We start from the raw sequence: 9274 nt of genomic DNA on the forward strand, positions 1-9274 counted from the left end.
CCCCAAAGGCTTTCATAAGAACAAATAGCAACGAGCAGTGTAAAAGTAGAGAATTAAAAATAGAGGGAACACAGAGCTCTTTCTGCTACCGCTGTGAGAAGGGAGACTGGTCTCTGGCACTGCAGACGGGCCCTGCAGATGCCCCCAGCAGGGGAGAGGGGTTTTGGAAGGGTCCATCGCCAGGGGGTGCTGCATGCTTTGTGGGTGTTGGTGCTGCACCTGGCTGTGGGCATGACAGGAGGAGCCATGGGGGACCCCAGAGGAGGAGACACTGAGGAACTTGTGGGGGGACCCAGAGGAAGCATCGTGCACCTCGCCAAGGACCCCATGCCCCAGAAGAGCTGTGGGGGACCCCTACGTCCTAGAGGAGGAGGAAGAGGAGGCACCGGTCTGGAGGCAACACTGCTGGAGACATCCAGAGCCCTGTATGGATTGTGGGTGTCTGGGGAGATGCTGGAGGTGCTGGGCATGGGACGCAGCGCCACATGCAGGATTGGGGAGCCCTGTGGCTCAGGGGCAACTGTATGGGGGAGGGGGGGGAGCAGGGCTTGAGGAGGCTCTGTGGGGATTCAGACCGGCCATTCTTGGGGTACTAAGGAGCGCCAAAAGGTGCACAGAGGGACCTGGGGCGTACCGAAAGGGGCACAGATGTGCCCTGATGGGACTGCAGGGCGACTCACATGCCTTCAGATGCCCCAGAGGTGGTGGTGAGTGCAGCAGCTTGCTTGCTTTGCCTTTGGGTTTGCCGCAGGGCCCCACAAGCACGCACACTCCCATGCCCTCCGTCCCCTCCTGCTCTCCAGCTGTATCCGCCTGCTCTCCATGGCATCTGTGCTCCTCCTCCCACACTCACCCTGCAGCCCTCACCAGCCCCATCTGCCCCAGCCTTCCAGGTGAGCACAAGACAAAGCTTTTTAATACGGGCATGGGCAAACACAGGAACAGGACTTCCCAGGCAGACTGTGGTGTCTTCATCCTTGTGCAAGCCCAGTGGGACGTGGCCCGGAGGCACCTGCTCTGCTGAATGTGCTCTGCACAGGGGGCGGGCTGGCAATTGGGGGACGCCGAATTATGGGATGCTCAGTCCGCGCCGGCCCCTGGGCCTGGGTGCCACCGCTGCCAGGCTCTCCGCAGACGGGCGCGCAGGGCTTGGAAGGGGAAGCCTGGTGGCGGTGCTTTCCTGGGCGCTCGGAGGACGAAGACTGTGGATATTGCCAGGCAGCGGACTGTGGGGCTGCTGTCCTTGTCCAAGCGCTGAAGGACTGAGATGGGAGGAAAGAGAGCAGCGATCAAGCCCTGTATCAGCAGAGACCCCAGGCCCCTCCTCAAGAGAGGGCCAAGAGAGAGCAGGGCACAAGGGGATCTGTCTGTGCTCAGTGATCCCCCAGATGCCCCCCAGATTCCCTTCAGGAAAGGTATGCAAGAGCCCTCCGGCCTGGCGCAGGCCATGGGTGCCCTCTGCATAGTCAAAAACACCGGCCCTCAAATACGCCGGACATTCCCTCCGTCTCCAGCCCCGGCCTCCTCCCGCCAGCCCCGGCCGACCCCGCGTGCCCTACGCACGGCTGCACATCTCCTCCAGCTCCTCTTCGCGCCAGTCCAGGAGCTGAGCAGCAAGCCCTAGGCACACACAGCCCATCACAAGGTGAGACCCAGCCAGGGGAGAGGGATTTGGGGCTGGGGAGAGAGACGTGGGCAGTGGGGAGACGGACCTGGGCACTGGGAGAGGAACCTAGCGCTGGGGAGAGAGACGTGGGCAGTGGGGAGACAGACCTGGGCACTGGGACAGGAACCTAGCGCTTGGGAGAGGGACTCAGGGGCAGTGGGGAGACGGATCTAGAGAGTGGGAAGAGGGTCCCACATGTTGGGGAGAAGGATCCAAGCATTAAGGAGTGGGTCCTGGGGGGTTGGGGAGGGGGAGCCAGGGGCTGGGGAGAGGGAGCCAGGGGCTGGGGAGAGGGACATGGGGCCTGAGGAGAAGGACCTTGGGGCTGGGGAGAGGGTTGTGGGTGTCCGGAGGGGTCTCACCGATGAAGCGCACAGCCTGCTCGCGCAGAGTGGCCCGGGGGTCCTCCAGGTACCGGCAGCTGCAGCTGACATACTCGCTGGCTATTGGCCCAGCCTTCCGCAGCTGCAGAGACCCCCCAGTACAGGTGTTGGCACTGCCAGGCCTGTCCCCCTCCCTGGGACACCCGCCCCCCTCTCTAGGACAGGCGTTGGCAACTTTGGGCCCATCCCCCCTCCCAGGACAGGCGCGGGCACAACCGGGACAGGGGCTAACACAGCTGGGACACGTGCTGTCACTGCTGGAAAAGGTGTTGGCACAGAAGGGACAGTGGCTGGCACCAGCAGCACTGCCAGGAGAGGTGCTGGCACCTCCAGGACATTCCCAGCGGGTACAGCTGGGAGAGAGGCTGGCTCCACCAGGAAAGATGCTGGCACGGGGGCTGGCTCCACCAGGAGAGGTGCTGGCACCGTTGGGACGGGGGCCAGCACCACCAGGTCAGGCCTGCCACTGCTTGGGCCTCCTCACCAGGCATTCGCCGATGTGCCAGGTCTGCACCGTCTTGGCCAGCTTCCGGAGCTGCTTCCAGCTGAGGAGCTTTGCGGCCTCCACGAGGGCTGTCTGGGCAGCCTGGGGAGGAGTGGGGAGATGGGCGATGGCACCGTGGCCAGGCCGGAGCCACCCCATGGCCACTGCCTGGGGTGCCTACCACGGTGGCCTCATGGCCCGCCACGGTGCCCTGTACCTGTGCCACACCGAGGTGTGGGTCACTCAGATGGAAGAAGAGGGGCAGCAGCCCCTGGCGTGCCAGCTGCTTCATCTGCTGCCTCTCGCTGCCTACTGTCCGGCCCAGCAGCTCCCCAAAGAGCCGCATGGCCAGTTCCCGCACCGTGCTGACCTCCTGCGGGGGCAAGCACAGCAACCTCAGCCGCGGTGGGCGGGGGGAGAACCACAAAGGGCCTCCTACCAGCTCCCCACCACCATCCTCACGTTGGGAAAGAGGGGCAGGAGGTCGTGGGCCAGCTGCACAGCCAGGGGGCTGATTTGCCGCGGCTCGGCGTGGTGCAGCACGTTGCGCAGCACGGCCAGGGCCTTGGCGTCCATCTCCCCATCGGCATCCTGCAGCCGCTCCACCACATCTGGGATCACCTTCAGCATCTTCCTTGCCTGCAGGGAGACATGCAGCATTTTCCTCATTCCACTGGTGGCAGAAGTGCTCGGGACACAGGCACCGGCGGCGAGAGCTCACTCACTGTGGAGGGTCTTCCAGAGAGGGTGAGGAGGCCACGGAGTGCCAGCCAGCGCATGACCTGGCGCTCATTGCCCAGCCGCACCTGGCAGAGGCTCAGCGCCACCTCATCGGCCAGCACACACAGATCGGGACACCGCAGCAGCTGCAACGGCAAAGGGCCGGGGTGGCACAGGGACTCATGGCCACCCCCAGGACTAGGACCCCAGTGCGTGATATGGCATCCCTGCTGCCACCTCCCACTTGGCCCAGCCCCAGCCCCAGCCCCAGCAGCAGCGCTGCATCCCCAGCCCCACGCCCTACCCCTTGTCCTCATCCTCACCCCCCGGCCCTAGCCCCGGCCCCACGTCCCCAGCCTGGGCCACAGCCCCTCTTCTCCAGCCCCATCTGAATCCCCTCAGCCATGACCCCCACCCCACCCCCCGTCCCTATCCCCACATCCTACCTCGATGAGGAAGGCCATAGAGGGGATCTCCAGGCACTTGTCCTTGTCCCTCAGGGCCAGGCTGAGGTTCAGGAAGATCTTGGCACGCTCCTCCAGAGGGTTCCCCTGCATCTGCCTGGCAATGGACAGGAGAGGCAGCATGGCAGCCAAGACAGATGGGCAAACTGCACCAGGAGCCCGTGGGGCCGCCAGAGTGGGATGAGGGGCCAGGGAGGGCAGGGGGCTCACCTGGCCAGCAAGGCAACCCCTGTCAGGTGGGTCCCGGGCCGACTGATCATCTCCCAGCCGCCCTGCCCTTCCATGGCAGTGACCTGCTCCCCGTAGCCAGTGCAGCACAGCAGGGCCTGCATGGCTTGCACGGCCACCCTGCCCGGGGAAAAGAGCACTGGTTTATCACTCCGTACTCTGGCATGGGCAGCAGGGGACGGGCCTGGGGGACTGGGTACCTGACAGGCCTGGGAGGCATGAGTTTGCCCTCGTGGTTGAAGGCAGGGATGTCCTCTTGCGCCTCGATGAGGGCAAAGGACAGCTGGAAGAGGAGGGCCAGGAAGAGGCGGGGGAAGAGCGCCTTCACCTCCTGTTTGCAAGCGTGCTGCAGGAGGATGATGTTCAGTGCCCGGGTCACCTGCAAAAAAAAGTCAATGACAGCCCTTGCTAGTACCACAGCTACATGCACGACGAGGCCTCCCTCTGGGGCAACTCACAGTCAGCGGGAGGATGCGGGTGAGGTCCTGCGCGGTGGTGCCTGGCTTGCAGAGGGGCCGGTGCTGCAGCATGCAGAGCAGCTCCTGCAGCACCCTCTCAGCTGCCAGCGACTGGGAGACCATCAGCACCCACATGGCCACGGCAACACTGTGAACCCGAGCCAGAAAGGCTTGGCTCAGCATCCCACGATCCCGCTCACCCGTTCCGGGGCTGGCCGACCCGGTGGCTCTACGAGGCCTGGAGGGAGCCCAGCTCCAGCCCTGGGGCTGCTGCACTCAGGCTGGCAACGTGGCAGGCGTACCTGTCACAGGCTGGGGAGCAGCTCAGCAGGCCAGTGACCACTTCACTCGGGTAGCGGCATGCCAGGTGGAGAAGGAAGGGCTTGAGGATGTCCTGGGCTGCGGCCTCACGGATGCACGGCAGGTTCTCATAGATATGCACCACAGCCAGCTGCACCTGCAAGGGACACGGGTTGGCAGCAGCTTGCTGCCACAGGGAAACTGCTGCCAGATTCACGCTCTGCTTGAGAGCCCTGGGTTTGAGGACCATTGCCAGCGGGCTGGAGGCTTACGTGCTCTGGCTTGGCGGCGCAGTATCCCATCATATCCTCGAGCATACGGGTTGCCGCTGCGGTGTCATAGGCACTCGTGCTTTTCATGCCCTCGAGGGCCACGAGGACCGCATCTGTCTGCGAGGCCTCCTGCGAGGCCTCCGTGGAGCAGCTGCGGGGTCCGTCCTCCTTCTTGACCCAGGCCTCCATGGGGCGGCTGGGGGGACGGTCCTCATCCCCAGCCCATACCGCCGTGGGGCAGCGAGGGGGTCTCTGCACCATGCTGGGGCCGGGGCCCAGGCGAGACACAAAGACACAGTGGGGAAGGCGAGGTCCTTCACGGGGCCGTGGGGCCACGCCGGGGGGTGGCTGAGGGAGCTCCCTGGGGAGATCCCAGCCGTCTCCTCCCCACGCACTGAGGTGACACCGTGGGGCACCAGGTGACACCGTGGAGACCATGGGGGTCACAATGGGGGGGGTGGCAGGAGTCACAAAGGGCCCCGACATCACCCTTGGCTGGTCTCTGCTGCAGCTCCCGGCAGCAATGTGTCCCCAGGGGCTGGCTGGGGGGTGGGTTGGCGGCGGGGGCGGGCGCTGCTCGTTCGCTAATCACACAAGTGTCCCCTGTGAAGGGCCACCTCTGAGCCGCAGGTTGCCGTGTGGTTCTGAAAAGGGGAGGTTGGTGAGGGGTCCCCAGGTCCCCAGGGGCAGCCAGGGGGCTGGGGCACCTGAGGGCAGCTGGGGCAGGGGCAGCCATGGGGCAAACTGGCGGGGGGAGGAGGCCTAGGTGACCCTGACCCAGGGCAAGCAGGTGCCCCCCGTTGCTGCCCTAAAGCTCCCACTGACACCCCAAATAGCTCCAAACCATTCCCAAACCTTCCTAAAAGCCTCAAATACCCCCAGACTGCTCAAGTGCCCCCCCCCCAAGACCCAGAAAGACACACTGAAACCTGCCACAGAGGCTCCAAAATGCCTTCAGACTTTGCTTCCGAGGGCCAAAATCCGCCCAATAGCCCACACTGCTGCCTAAACACCCCCAAAACTTCCACAGGGCCCCCAGACATGCAAATCCTGCCCCGGGGCTGGTACTGGCAGCAGACAGGAGGGCTCCCCGCCACCTACTTCCCTCCAGGTCTTGCTGCCCTGAGAGGGAGACCACGATTGAGGGTTCCCCGCTTTCCCTAGCACTGGCAATTCCCCTCCATCCTTCCCTCCTCTTTTGCCCTTCTGCCCCTCTGCATGCCCCGTACCTCTCCATGCCTGCCCACCTCTCCGTCTGTCCCTGCCTCCAGCTACCACACTGCTCTTCCCCCATCTGTCTGCCTCTGTCTGCCTCTCCATGCCCCTCTTTCCTCTTTTCTCTCTCTCTGTCCAACTCCCCCCTCCATCTTTTCTCTCTCTCTATTCCTCTGTCCACCTCTACATCCCTCTTCTCTTCTCTTCTGCTCCCCATTCTCTGTGCGGTCCTGCATCCTTCCCTCAGCTCCCCCTCTCCCTCTTTTTCTCTGGGCCTCCATCCTTCTCTTTCTTTCCCCATCCCTCCTCCCAGCTCTCTCTCCCTCTCCCTCTGTCCAGCTCTGGCAGGCCCTGGCACCATGGGGCACACACCCACCTCGGCTGGGATGGAGGAAGAGTCTGGGCAGGGTGAGTGGGGCCTTCAGCACTCACAAGGATATACCCTGTCTCTTCCTTTCTCTTCCTCTTGTAAAGCAGAGGAGCGGAGGTTGAACCTCGAGTATCATTACATGAAGAGCACACAACCAGCCTGCGCCTGTAGCCAAGCAGTACTTGAGATGCCCTACTCCAAGGCACTATTTCCCGTGAGATATTTACCTGGCAATTTAAAACGTTCAGCAGGACTACAAGTACATTTTTGGAAAGAGGGTCTCAAGTGAAAACATTTAAAATAAAGTTTGTTTCTTAGGATAATTCTGAACACAAATGTGAAGAACCACTTATGATTGGTTTGAATGTTATTGTTTTGATAATAGATTTTCCAGTGTTAATGGTTAGCATTGTTTTGGCGATGGTTGGTGTTTTGATGATGGTAAATTGCATCCGGTGGTAGGTATAGTCCGAGCACTGAAGGCTTCTCTCAGTAAGCTCTGCATCTGAAAGACCAAAAGGAAGCAATGTCATTCCCTGTCATGATATGCAGCATAAAACTATCTGGCTGAGGGTTTGATTTCTAAGCAGCAAAGGCTTGAACCTCCAAGCACCTTGATCTGCTCGGTGTCTGCAGGGATGAACTGACTCGAGAGGAAGGCTTCCAAAAGCCTTCCCCTCACTGAAAACTGACTGCATTCCGGTCAGTGCACTGCACTGAGGATTACGGTAAAACTAGCTGCTTTGATAGCAGCACATGGTAGACCTTAGCTAAGTGAAATTTGGTGGAAGTTTTGCCTAGAGGCTAAACGTGATGGCACCCTTGTTTTACCAGTGATTTTGCAGTCCAGCTGAAAAGAGGGGGAGACATGAGAAACACCTAGTTAAGAATCATGGGGAAATGGTTGATTATGCTGTAATCCTTGCTAATTTGTAACCCTTCTCTTGATATTTATCTTTGGCCTTCTTCTCCTTCTTGACTTTCTTGTCTTTTTTTCATTTCTGATGACCTGAAAGCTCTTTGTCCCTCTTTCTGTGAGTTTTTCCCCTATTTGGCCAGATTTGTTTTCTTTTGCTGGGAGAGGACGGAGCTGTCCATCCAAGCAAAGTGTTTGTCTTACCGGCTTTGAGCATGAGCTTGAAAACGCTTGTCTGTAGGGACGCTGACTGCAGGACAGTCACTGCTCCAGAAGACTCCTTCCAGCCTGGTTTTGATCCAGGAGCAGGGAGAGTCTTGGACGAGGATGGGATTTGAGCCCATGTGCACAGCGTAGAATAGATTAGCAGTGCATCACGGTAACGTCTTGGCCACCTCTTTGCCAACAACTTTGTTGTTGTCAGTTTGTGCCTTTCAGCTTTGGATAAAACAAATCCAGCTAGGCTGTGTTCTTTGGGACTTGTGGTTTTGTTTTGGAGCATCAGGGCCGACCCTGCAGGGGTGGCTTCTCGACCGCAGGGGGAAGTCTGAATGACGTGTCCTGTGTTCTTGTAGGCAAGCACTGCATCACACAGACCCACGCGCTCTCGTCTGGTGTGGGGATGGGAATTTCCCCTTTTCCTCCTGGGTTTCCCAGATCAGTTTGTGCGAGTGGAAAAGAGCATTCCCTGGTGAGCAGGGCAGGCGCGGGAAGGCTCCCAGCACATCAAGGGGCTGGTGAAGACACGGCCACGAGATGCTTTTGGGAAAGCATTTGGGATTCATTTGTGACTGCTCATGCTTCCCTTCCTTCTCCTCTTTGGAGGATGACACAGGGCAGAATGGCATGCCTTCACTAAAGCCTGATTTGTTATGCTTTGGCTGTAATAAAGCGTGTGCCTTGTGCTTGGTGCTGATCCCTGTCCTGTTGATCCTCCTCCCCGTTCCCTCCCAGTGTAACACCCCTGAGCATGACCCATCTCTGCACACCCAGAGGTGTGAGCAGGAAGGGCAGTGGCAGCAGCCCCACGAGCGATGACCCCTCTTTTGTCACAGCCTCCCCAGTTGAGGAGACAGGTCCTTCCTTGTGTAATTGCCCAGCTGGAGTCACCCTGACGCTGTCTCCTGGGTGTCACCCTGGAAGGACAGGCACAGTGAGAGAAGCACAGGGTTTCCGCCGCTTTGTCCGTCATAGCTCATGGTGATTGTGAGCAAAGCCCAGGGTGCTGGGCAGCATAGTCCCCCTGGCCCGCTGCCAAGAGGACTCTGTTCCTGGGTGCACTGGAACCACCAACCTTACAGTTAACAGCCGAACACACTCCCTGCAATCCCAGCTTCCCCCAACCCAGCCTGCGGGCCAGCAGGAGGGTGTGAATGCTGCTTTCTGCTGAGGCTCCCAGGGCACCGGGGGACAACAGGGCTGTGCTTGGCAAGGACATGTCATGGGACGAGAGTCTGTCCCAGCCCTTGGCAGGCTCCGAGGGGATGTAGCTCAGTGGAAGAGCGCCTGCTCCGCATGCAGGAGGTCCTGGGCTCAATCCCCAGCATCTCCAGGGGTGCTTTTGTCCTAAATCTCCATCCCCCCGCAGGGGTGAGGGATGGGGAATGGAGGCATCGCCCCTCTCCACAAATGGTGGGCTCACCCTCTCATGGGATGTCCTACGGCATGTGCAGCTCCCCAGGTAGGAAGTGACCAACCGGCTCACTATCTGAAATGACATCCCTGGGCAAGGGAAGAGGGAGTTAACACTGACACTGCTGGGATATGGTTTTATATGTTGCTACTTTTGCAACAACTT

At 60.3% G+C, this 9274-nt stretch overlaps 1 non-coding gene across 1 annotated transcript; it reads left to right on the plus strand.

Annotated features, from left to right (window-relative positions):
* Positions 1–8956: 8956 nt before the first annotated feature.
* On the plus strand, positions 8957–9028 carry TRNAA-CGC (transfer RNA alanine (anticodon CGC)). Its single transcript has one exon. It is a non-coding gene; the product is annotated as a tRNA-Ala (tRNA).
* The last annotated feature ends 246 nt before the right edge of the window (positions 9029–9274 follow it).

This window comes from Struthio camelus, chromosome 22 (assembly GCF_040807025.1).
Source record: "Struthio camelus isolate bStrCam1 chromosome 22, bStrCam1.hap1, whole genome shotgun sequence".
NCBI lineage: Eukaryota > Metazoa > Chordata > Aves > Struthioniformes > Struthionidae > Struthio > Struthio camelus.